The sequence below is a fragment of the Tenrec ecaudatus genome, chromosome 16 (assembly GCF_050624435.1).
Source record: "Tenrec ecaudatus isolate mTenEca1 chromosome 16, mTenEca1.hap1, whole genome shotgun sequence".
NCBI lineage: Eukaryota > Metazoa > Chordata > Mammalia > Afrosoricida > Tenrecidae > Tenrec > Tenrec ecaudatus.
Window position 1 is genome coordinate 89,737,035 of NC_134545.1, and position 12,416 is coordinate 89,749,450.

Below are 12,416 nucleotides of genomic sequence, written 5' to 3' on the forward strand. Positions count from 1 at the left end.
ATGAACTGCAATCATGATCAACAGAATGGCAGCTGCTGTAACTGCAGCCTCCCCTCTCTCTTAAAGACCACTAGAAGCTGCCTTTGGGAGGGTGTGTGGTCTGTCCAAGAAGTCCAGGTGGCACAGTTAAGCACTTGGCCACAAACCAAAATGTCATTGTTCAAATGTACAAGCCATTCTGTAGGAGAAAGAGGTGGGAAGTTCTGTTTCCATACAGTCTTACAGCTTTGGAAACCCCTCAGAACAGTTCTACTCTGCCCTAGAGAGTCTGTGTGAGTGGAAATTGACTCAATGGCAGGGGTTTGTTTTTGATTTGGATGATCTAACCAAAAAGTCATCTTACCATGGTTTATAAGGAGATGCAATAAATGTAAATCACCACAGTGCAGGGCATCACTAAAGATTGTTTCTGATTTTCTCAAAATTGGAGTATGCCCACCAGGTGGTGTTTTGAATGTAAGCATACATATTTACAATAGATTGTTTTCCCCCAGAAAATCACGATTTCCAAACCTGTTAGTATGGTATACAGTGCCTTCTTATACAAGATGTCTAGACCAACTTTTTGGACTTGCAAATATCTGCTGATTCTCTCCTCCCCACCCAGGCCCTACACCTGGTGCAATAACACCAACTCTGTTTTCCAAGCCTAACTTGAGCACGTTTCCCTCCGGGACCTTAATCATGCAAGGCTGATGAAATCAGGGTGCATGTTTCCTGGCAATCTGGTTATGAACTTTTAAAGTTTCACTCCAAAGGTACCTGACTCTTCAAATTATCTACTGCCTGCACCTTGAGCCCCTTCTCACACCTTATCTGAGTCGTGAAGGGCACATCTTCTGCCCTAGAGCTCTTGGCCCTTCCATCGGAAATACTAATATTTGGGGTACATTTTCTAAGCCTCAGTTCCTTCATGTGCCCAGTGGCAATCCTATTAGTACCCACCTTGTCACGTTTCCATTAGATGATTTGCCATGCCCACAGGATTCCTCTGCAGCCCTTCCAAATGTTCAGATCGGTTAATATCCGCAACCCAATCAGACAGGACTTGGTCATCCCAGGCTCAGCCAGGGTCGACCTCATTGGGCATCTCTCCAAAGCATATATAAACTGAGGAGTAAATTAATTTTCAGCCCGTTAGATATCATCTCTTGGTAATACTCTGTGATGCTCTCCAGCAGAAAGGCTCTGAAATGCCATATCCCTTATAATTAATATGTGCACTCTGCTGCACCCGTAGGCAGATGGATTTCTCATCGCACGCAGACTTGACAGAGATCAGCTCTCGTCTTTCTCCATGTGTCGTGTGCCCCTGACCAGCTTGCCTTTTTCCTTCCCAGCCCTCACCCCCATCCAGTTCCCAGTCCAGGCCAGTTCCCTAGCTCTCGAGATGAAGATAACTATGATATCAGACTGGAGCTTTGAGGCTTGGAAGGACTCTACTCTGTGTTGAGATCTCATTTCTAACTCGCCTCACCGAGCCCTCACCTCATCAAGCATGTCACACTTACTCCTTCCAAAGAATGGGTCCTTCCCAAGTTCCCGGGAATCTGCTCCTTAAGTTCATTCCTGAATTCAGCTCCATTACATAAAGTCCCTGAAGTGCGAGGGGCTTTCTGATATCAGGGTTGATGCCATTTGGACTCGTGGCATTGCAGTTCTCACTATCAACAACACCTTTGCCTTTGACAGTCACTATGTGCTCTGTTTCACAGATAAGGAAACTGAGTTCGAAAGAGCTTAATGACCAGTCCAAGTTCACACAATCAATAAACGGCCAAGGCAGGAGTCCAACCAAAATTGGCTTACTCCAGGGCTGAGATTGAAATCTGAATTGTACAGGATCTTTGTGGATGAGATGGATATCTCATTCAGGGCTTTAGGATTCAGAACCTTGTGGGATTATGGGGCCCATAGATGTCCATTTGGAGCCTAGGGCACTTTAGGGAAGTGAAGAAATCCAAGGACCATTATCTGAGTGGTGTACTCGGTTAACACACTCAGCTATTCAGTTAGAGGTAAAACAGAAACAAAGCATGATGATCTATCTCTGAGCCATCAGCCATTGAAATCCCTGTGGAGCAGAGCAGAGCTCTGCTCTACCCAAGGGTGCTGTGAGTTGGGGGATGCGACTGGAACTTTGACTGGTCTGGTCTTGTCCTAGAGCTGCTTCTACACCTTGGGAAGAGGAGCGTACCACCATCTCTTCGAATGAAACCCAAATCCTAGTCCTGTAGAAGGGAGAAGGCAGCTCACAGTTCTCCACAAACCACAGGACCCTCCCTTGAGAGTTAAACAGGATGATCTCGGCAAAGCTGACAAGATGTTTCCATGTTTGTTAAACAAGAACCATTTGTTTAGCTCAGGAGCATCTGTTGAATAAACAAGATATCTGATGTGCCACTTGCTCATTGGAAATTAACAAACCCTTTAAAAATGGCAATGTGTCAGGAGTTATATGAGGCAGAATTCATTCTCAGCAAGTGAACAAATTGAAACTTCCTTCCCAGGCTTTCTAGAATCCCTCAGAGCCACTTGTGCAGAAAAAAAGTTTAGCTTAATTCTGCCATAATTAAGGGAAACTATGCAGCCAGTGATGGGGGATGAGTGGCCAGTGTCCTGTTAGGGAAATGGAAGGGCCCTGCAGGGTGTATTGCCCAGACTGCTTGGTTTGAGCTACTTGGCCTGAGGTTGTCTTTCCATTTGGAAAATGTAGGTCTCATGGATGGGAGGGAATGTTTTCTTCAATGTTGTTTGCACAAACCATTTGGGAAAATGACCGTCACTGGCATTGTTCCTGTTCTTCAGTTCTTATGGGGAAGAGAGAGGGGAGGGGCACCAAGAAGACAGGGAAAGAATGAAAGTATACAGAAGGCTGGCACTTCCTCACCTGATGAATGCAGCAGCTACTTAGGAAACTAGCTAGGATAAAGTCTGGGGCTAGCCCTGTTTTTCTCATGCGTCGTCCAAGTTTCACGGTGTTGGTACCTTGTAATGTGACCCTTGCGTTCATCCTGTGTGTGACAGTGGATGGTCCATGAGCAGGGAACAATGGCACGAACAGTGTCAGGGGCTGTTTGCAGCACAGGACGTACGTGATTTAATGAATGGCCTCAACCCCCCCTTGTTGTCCTCATTTACTGTCAGTTGCTGTTGAGTCCACTCTGATTCGTGGTTGTGCTTCTGGTGGCACCTCGCACCACAGAAGAAAGTGCTGGCCAATCCCATGCCTTCTTCACAACTGGTGTCTTCCAGTTCCCAGGTACAGCACTGCGTATCTCGAACATCTAGCCTCAGGGGCCCATCTTTCAGCACCATACGGGACAGTATTCTGGTGTGATTACAGGATTTTCATTGGCTCGTATCCAGATGTAGAGCTGACCAGGCCTTTCTTACCAGCAAGTGGTTGTCTGAAAGTTTTGCTGAAACCCACGTGCCATGGGTGACCCTGTTGGTATTTGAGATACTGATGGCCTAACATCACGGCAGCACGCAAGCCACCCCAGTTAGACACACTCGTACAGCTAGGGATGCCTCCTCCATCTACAGATAATGAAAACAAGGCATGGAGAGGTGACATAGCATGGTTAAAGTTGCACAGCTAGACACTAGGAGTAATGGATTTAAACCCATGTGGTTAGACGATCCATTGAATCTGGCTTGACATTGCCTTGGCTCAGGTGGCCTTACAAGACATAAGGTCTCCAGGACCCTTGGTGTGAAGATGGTGAGAGAACCTTGCTCTGAACTCATGAGCCCTGTGATAGGAGAAGCATACTTATTGTAAGGGCAGTATGAGCCCAGTGCTATCGGGAGGCCTATGATACAATGAAGCATAAGTGTTGGAAGGACAATATTCCTGAGATTCCTGGAGAGTGCTGGCTGGTTTGAAGCTGATAGGCTGTTCTTGCTGGATTGCAATTCATATTCTTTATTTAGAGGGGATTTGGGGATGGGAGGGGCGATTGAGCGAGGCAAAGAGTTCTCCAGCTTTCTGTAAGTGGGTCCCTGTGGGCTCTAGTTAGAAGCTAAAGAATTAGCTGACTCTGAGCCCTAAGTAACTTGCTGCCTCATCTCCTCACATTAGCCCTCTTCGCAATTGATCTTGTAAACTTTCTGAATCAGAGAAATTAAAGATGAAAAAGGGCCTATTAAGTGATCTTGCCCCAACCCCAGACTAGGCGGAATGGCTCCCAAGAGAGGATTCCAGAGCATCGGGTTCAGTTTAATTTTAATTGTCCCAGAGGGCCTGACTTCTCACTCCTCCCCTGGGCCGCCCTGCTCCTGGCTGACGGATGCAGGTGTGAGCAGCAGCTCACGGGCTGCGCACACACACGGAGGTGGAATTGTCCCAGCTTCCGCTTCTTCCAAACGTTGTCTCTGGAATGTGTAGTGGCTTAGGACGGAGCCTCTTGGCAGGATGGGGAGGGAGGAGTTCACCACTGTACTTTTCAGTAGGATCTTGTGGTTTTTGCCTACCCGTCTCATCCCTGCACCTCAACTGGATCATGTGCCTACAGCGTTATCCATATAGACAAATGCAGGGTGAGTGTAGGGTGTCAGGACAGCTGAGAAGGCCAAAGCCTGACCATTAGGAAGACCAGAATAATGACTGATGTGTTGAGTATTCCCTAGGCCATGTGCAAAGGGTTAATGTCCTCAGCTGCTCTCTGAAAGGTTGCAGGTTCCAGTCCACCCAAAAGCCCCCTGAAAGAAGGGCCTATAGATCTGCTTCCCATATTTAAGCATTGAAAGCCCTATGGAGAAAAGTTAGACACAGACACTGATGGAATCTGCATGAGTCAGTGTCAACTCAACAAAAGCTAGTCACTAAGTAAAGACCTGTACTAAGATTTGCATGCGATATTAGTGATATTGTTCTCTAAATTGAGCATTAGGTTGGGTCACCGTTCTTTGGAATAGGCAAAAATATGGATCGCTTCCAGACAGTTGGCCAAAGCTGTCCTCCAAATTTCCTTCCAGTGCTTCATCAGCTTGTTGAAATGTTTCAGTTAGCATTCCATCAATACCTGGCGCCTTGTGGTTGACTGATGCTTTCAGATCGAAGGTGTCAAGAATTTTGTCTGGTTAGGATCCACAATCAATGCTCATGGAAGCATCAGTAGAGACATCAAAGGTCACATTCCATTGGGTCAATCTTCTGCAGAAGACCTATTGCAAGTGTTGAAAAGCAAGGTTAGGTCTCCTTCACTTCACCCTGAGCTGCCACCCAAGTTTGAGCAAGAGAATGGCCTCAGCTGCTAGTGGAGCCGTGTGGCAGTTCCCTTTTAGGTCACGGGCCACTCCTTCCCACCGTCTTGCCGTGGAACCTAAAGGCAGAGCTACACATGGTCAGTGCGTGTTCCTCCATCCATGCTGCCAAAAATGTGTTCAACAAAGGATTTGGTTTGGGGTTGATGCAATGGACGTGAAAACAGTCTGGCGGTGGTGTGGAACACTCAACCTCTGGTTCGTCTAACATAGACACCAGGAAACATACTGGGACTGTGAAGACAAAATATACATGGTGTGGGTATGTTCGGAATGTCCCAGAAAAATAGACTGCTAGTATTACTCTGGGGACAGAAATTGCAATTGAAGACCAGATTTACCAAGGTTGAAAGTTGACATTTGATGCTAAAAAAATAGAACACTGATATTACTCTGGGGACAGAAATTGCAGTTGAAGACCAGATCCTTGACTGTGATGTTGACTTTGATGTTGCTGGACCTGCAGTCCACGGCTCAGCTGTCTTTGCTGTGAGGGCTGGCTGGCTGGTTATCAGATGACCTTCGAAAATGCCAAGTCAAAGCTGATAAGGACTAAGTTTGTCGTGGGCTACAAGGACTGGGACCTCCAGCTACCCACTAATGTCAATGATGTGATAGAATTTAGAGGATCAATTTATCAAAAAGTATGCAACTATCTTGACACATCAGTAAACCTTGCTTGGGCATCAGGCAACAACTGCACTCTTATTGGCATTGCCGATGAATATCAGTTGGTTTCCACCACTTCCTTCTGCAAAAGTCAACAACTCTCGTTTCATTCGAGTGGGCTACACTCAGATGCAGAGGCCTAGTGTGGAGCTTACACTGTCTGCCCTGGCAGATGGGAAGAGCATTCATGCTGAAGACCATACATTTTCCCCAGAGCTGGAAGCTTAATCCAGCTAAAAACACCTCTGGGTATCAGAAGATTTGGCCTTAATATATTTCCATAGTGACCAGCAGGGTGCACCCCTCCCGACCCCTCCCTGCACCTCACAATGGCTCAGAGGTGATCAAAGCCAAGGATGATCTAAACAAGAGGTGTATTTTAAACATTGAGAGTTTCTTGTTAGATGGTGTCTAGTTCAATTGATTGTCTAGTTACCAATGCTGGTCATGCAGTCCCCTATACATTATTTACCTCTATTTCACTGTTAAAAGTGCTCCCCGCCAATAATGAAACCGATCTTTCTGTAAGGAAATGCAAAATAATGTAGCACTGACGGCATGGATGGGAGGAATCCCTAGAGTTAATTAAAACAAGGCAAAGGACACAGTGCTTCTTAAGGTGGCTCTGTAACCCCAGGTCTGTAATGTGTGTTTGATTCTAGGAAAAACAAAACAACACATGCGCGTGCGCGCACACACACACACACACACACACACACACACAAGACTTGCCTTTGATTGGTTCAAGCTCCTGCCAATCTCATGTGTGCCGAGGAGGCCCGTGCTGCCTGAGGCTCTCAAGGTTGGGATCTTTCCCAAACAGATCATTCGGTCTGACCTCCAAGGTGCCTCTCAGTAGATTCAAGTAGAAGATGGGTGCTCAGCAAAGGCCCCACTCGAGTCTGGGAGTTGCCCTTTATCGATGTGGTGACTACTTGAGCCTCGAGGCCTTCATGGGTAAAAACCCAGTAGGAAGTCTAGCACGTTTGATAAGCAGTGGTGTGCTTGCTCTGGGCTAGGAAGTGAGGTTACAATGATGAGGTAACTCCTTTCAAGATATTTCCATTCTAGGGGTGGGATATGAAATAGCACAAAGCCATGTCTTAATACAGGAGCTATTCCAAATAAAGGAATGCACAAATTCTAACTACCATTATATTGTCACTGGGGATGCTGCCACTCCAGCGTTTTTCCCAGTGTAATTTCCTTCTAGACCCATTTCCATGTATGCACAGAACCCCACAAAGCAGATGCCCTTTTTCTAACTACTCCCCTTAATCCCAGCTTGGGTCTGGCCTTGCTTGCAAGGAAAGCTATCAATGTACCCTTTGGACCAACAGCTCTGCACTGGCATAATGTCGCAGAACGTGTGCCCTGAGAGTCTTGAGGTGAAGCCTAGGAAAGTCTGATTTTATTCTCTTCAGAGCTGAGATCCAATTAAAAGTGTTACCACAGTAATTGGCAACATCCATTAACGTGATGAGAATTGCCGGAGGCAGCACATTTTTCCCCTCTTCTGCCCATTATTTGTCTATAAATACACCCGATTCCCTTTCTTCTCTAGAACTTCCACAAAACACCTCCCCAGCTGTCTTCTTAATGCCCTTTGCCTCGTTTTAATTAACTCAAGGGATTCCTCCTGCTCATCCCGCCAGTGCCGCATCATTTTGCGTGTCTTTACATATGGTCTCCAGGTCTACCTGGGCAACCGCCCACGTTCCACCATCACTGAGAGCCCTGGACTTAGAGTCTGCAGATACTGATGTCTGCAGATACTTTTGTCACAGTCATCCAGTGTGTCAACCACATTTGTGCACGTGCTTCCGTCATCATTTTCAAAGTATTATTTTCCCTCTTGAGCCCCTGATATCAGCTCCCCATTTCTCCCCCTCCCTCCCCCTGCTACCCTCCCTCATGAACCCTTGATAAGTTATAGATTATTTTCCCCATATTTTACATCATCCTCCATTGCCCCTCACCCACTTTTCTGTTGTTTGTCCCTCTGGGAGGGGTTTCTAGATTGATCCTTGGGATTGATTCCCCCTATCTCCCCCACCCTCCCCTAAGTCTCTTGGCATCTGTACTCTCATTGTTGGCCCTGAAGGGTTTATCTATCCTGAATTCCCTGTGTTGCGGGCTCTTATGTGTAGTAGTACTCATGCTCTAGTCTAGTCCGATTTGTAAGGTAGAACTGAGGTCATGACAGTGTGTGTGTGTATGTGAGGGGGGGATACCAAAGAACTAGAGGAAAGTTGTATGTTTCCTCGGTGCTGTACTGCACCCTGACTGGCTCAGCTCTTCCCTTTGTACTCCTGTCTATATATTAAGAATTAAAGTTGCTTAACACCAAGACTGTTAAGATGATAAAACAAGATGATAATGTGAAAGTGCTCTGAAACCAGTCAAGACTCCTGGTCTCCTGCTGTTAAATTCCCAGAAGCTCCTTAATCTGCCCTTGTCCTGCTTCATCTCTTCTGCCATACAGGTGACCTCTGGCAGGTCCAGGATGCTCAGGAGACACTCGCTAGCTGGATGGGCACCTGCTTGTGAGAGATACAAAGGGTTCTCAGCAGCCAGAGGTCTGTCTGCTGTCAAACGCACGTGATTAGTAATGTTCATTCACAGAGAAGGGGGAGGGCTGAGGGCGATCATGGAAGAGCATTGACAATCAGGAGTATCATAGTTGCAAAGGGCAAAGAAGGAGCTGGAAATGCCTCCTTCGAAACAGCTGCAGAGTGACTGAACCTCAGAGACCAGGGATGGGAAGTATCCCTGGGCCCCTCTTTCACCTGTTCCTTCGGGCAGAAGGAGAGCTAGACCCAGTGACATGACGATTATACAGATGGTCAATACAGACTATGGCTAGAATGGTGGTGTTTTCCCCCTGGTCCAGGATTCTTTGTACTGCATCCCAATGCAAAGTTGTGTTAGATACTACGGTGTAAACAAAGCCAGGTGGTGCTGTGGTTTAAGCATTGGGCTACTAACCAGAGGATGGTGGTTCAAACCCACTAGCTCTTCCGCAAGAGAAAGATGAGGCTATCTGCCTCTGAAAAGATGTACAGCCTTGGAAATCTTAAGGAACATCCTCCTCTGCCCGATAGGGATGCTGGGAGGCTGAATGGACTCAATGGCAGTGAGGTTTGGGGTTTTACATAGTGGATGATGAAATGTGTGCTCCCTAAGGTGCCCAGGACCTAGTATACCCACTCTATCAATGTAGCATCAAGTGTTGCATTTTGAAGAAGTTGTGACTATAGAGAATTGGAGATTTAAAGAGGTTAATGAATTTGCTCCTTAATGAGCCTGTATGTCTCAAATTATATCCGATGCCCTGTCTGAGTGTCCAGGCCCCACTTGGTAAATGTGTGTTTTACAGGTCAGAGGGCCACCACAGTGGTGGGCCAGCGGGATCTACTTGTGTGGCACCTGTAAGTGCCTCTCTTCTCTACTTATTCATCAAATCCAACCCTTGTGTCCTCTCACAGGACTCTGCTGAATTCCTCCACTTGAAGCGCTTGCCACATTTTCTTTCACTAAATGCACACCTCTGGTTCCCACACCGCCTGGCTCTTCTAGAAGGCTGCGGCATTATCTTACTTCTGCTGGCACCTTCCTTCCTCTTTCATCTTGGTGGTGGTAGACATAGAGTCAGAGCTCACGGCTTACATGTCAGTGGAATTCATCAGGGAGTTGGCATGGCGATGTACTTCCAATTATGACCCACCCATTGGTGGTGGAGATGAAGAAAGCCACGCTTGCTCAGTCCAAGTTTTAACAGACACTCTGTCTAGTCAAACTCTCTCTGCTCTTCTCACATGACAGGATTTGAATGTGTGAGGGCGTCTCACCCAACACGACTGCTACCCGGAGCTTGCCTTTCTTGTCATTACCTTGCAGCCCACGTGAGTGGCTGAAGTTGCTGACTCTCCTGGGCAGGAAGGGGCTCGGGATAATGTTTGAGGAAGATCTCCACAAAGCCCTCCTCTTTGGGGCCACTCATGCCCAGAGTTGTCTATTGTAGGTATCTCCTGGCAACTAGAAAAAGATAAAATTTTAAATCACATAGAGCATTCTACAAGAACCAGTTTGCAATAAAGGATATCTTTATGAAAATCTGTTCTTAAATAGAATAAAGATGGTTTTAGGCACAGAGGACTTTGTGCAATGACAACAAACCAAATGGAAGGGATTCGTGTAGGTAGGAAATGATCCGTTATCCTGGATTGGTGGCTTTTCAAATTCTGCTTTATTTTGTCTCCAGATACATCTCTTGTAAGCTATCCTTCCCTATAGCATGTATGTACAGTATGTACCACCATGCCTGTGTCATATCACATCTCTCTTCTCCTTGAGGCTCTTCAAGCTTACCTCTAGTTATTAATTACCGTCCACAAAAGGCCCTGATCCCATAATCTTAAAGGACATACACTTTCTGTCATTTTTTTTTCAGGGTTCTCTTCTTTCTGGACTCAATTTTAAAATACCCAAGACAATTTCTCTAAGCCACATGTTAAAATGTTGCAAAATTAAGTTAAAATCTGGGAAGTCTTTTTTTTTTAACTCCACTTGACTTGAGGTCAAGCCCTGTTTGAAGCAGCTGTAGGGAGGACTCTGCCATATAGCACAGACATGGATCTGAGAGTCTGCATTTAGAAATTAGATGCTAAGCCGGGTGGAGGGAACAATAGGTAAAAAACAAACGGGCTGCTGCCAAGTTCACTTTGACTCATGGCGACCCTGTAGGACAGAGGTGATCGGCCCCATGAATTTCCAAGGCTGTAATCTTTCTAGAAGCCGACTACCATCTCTTTCTCCTGTGGAGTGACTGGTGGGCACAAGCTACCATCCGTCAGGTTGGCAACCAAGTGGTTAACCTCTGCACCACCAGGGATCCTTAGAGGAAGGGGTATGTTTATCATCTGGGTGGGAGATTCCCAGAGCATCCACTAGAAGAGCCGTATCCTTGGAGTGGCTTCAGTGTGCTGGGTTTTCGCACCACCTCTCCAGCATGTTCAAAGGATGATTACACTTCTCAAGCAAATCACAGATAGCTGTGTTTGACAGATCTAGTACTGCTTTGAAGATAAATGGTGAAAATTGCAGTTGAATGTAAAACGAAGATTTATTCACTTAATTGTCTACAGATGAATTAAGCGAATGATATCTGTTTCTCCATATGAAAGAACTCTTTTCAACATTTATCCTAAACACACGTTTGGTATTCTTATGGCTCTCTGTCATGTATTTATCTACACAACAGATATTTGAGCAGAATGGAGCCAGGGTGAAGGCTAGGCACAAAGGGAACATAGTTTAATCAGACCAACAGCCCGTCTCTAAGGGGATTGCAATCTAGAATCAAGAACAATTTGAGGTACACAGACAACCAAAGGCAGAGTATGACAGACTGTGTTTGAATCTGCACTCTGTCTTTTTTTTTCCATGGCTAGGTAACCTGACATCTCAAAATCTCCGTGTGCTCCTCTGAATATAAAATAAATGATGCCTCTGTTCACAATCAGCTTTGGCATTTTCTATTGCCTCATATGCATGCAAAAACCAGACAATGAATAAGGATGACCGAATAAAAACGGATGCATTTGAATTTTGTTGTTGGTGAAGGATATTAAGTATATCAAGGACTGCCAAAAGAATGAACAAGTGTCTCTCAGAAGTATAGCCAGGATATTCCTCAGCAGGCAGGATGGTGTGACATTGTCTAACATACTTTGGATATGTGATCAGGAGCGGCCAGTCCCTGGAGAAGGAAATTTTGCTTGGTAAAGGAGAAGGCCACTGAAAGGGGGGAAGGTGCCCAGTGGGAGAGATTAGCGCAATGGCTGCAACAATGATCTGAAACACAATAACAGCTGTAAGGCACGATGCACTTATGACTTCTCTTGTTCATAGGATCGCCATGTACCGAAAAACCACACTGGTCTGAAAGAAAAAAAAAGTTTACTTAAAGTTAAATGAGATAGTATACTTATTTAGTAGTAAAATTGTTTGCACGTTAGTGGTGCTCGACAACTATAATTACACTTAAGGAAATGTCACTTCTGTAAACGTACGCATTGTATGTTGCTCTTCGGGGCCATGGAGTTGGTTCCAGCCCACAGCGACCCTATGCCCAACAGTCCTGCGCCGTCCTCAGAATTGTTCCTGGGCCTGAATCCATTGTTTCAGCCACCTGTCAATCATCTTGAGGAGAGTCTGCTGCTTTTAGTTGCCCCTCCGGAGCATTCTGTAGTGTTAACTGTTGTCGCCACATGATCCTCCTCTAAGGTTTTGGGGTATTTAGTTCATTTAGCTCCAATAATAACATCGATGAGATCTATTTATGAGTCAATTCCAATTCATAGTAACCCAACAGGACTGAATATAACTTCCCCTTTGGGCTTCCAAGCCCATTCGTCTTTTTCTTTTAAGAAATGAAAACATTTTATTATAATTCTTAGGTCAAAATGTCTTCA

General features: G+C 45.7%; 1 protein-coding gene and 1 pseudogene across 1 annotated transcript in view; both read left to right on the plus strand.

Moving 5' to 3' along the window:
* SORCS3 (sortilin related VPS10 domain containing receptor 3) overlaps positions 1-12,416 on the plus strand; it is a 682,071-nt gene that overhangs the window by 476,998 nt on the left and 192,657 nt on the right. The window lies entirely within an intron of this gene.
* Positions 5,349-6,168, plus strand: LOC142429558 (non-selective voltage-gated ion channel VDAC2 pseudogene; annotated as a pseudogene).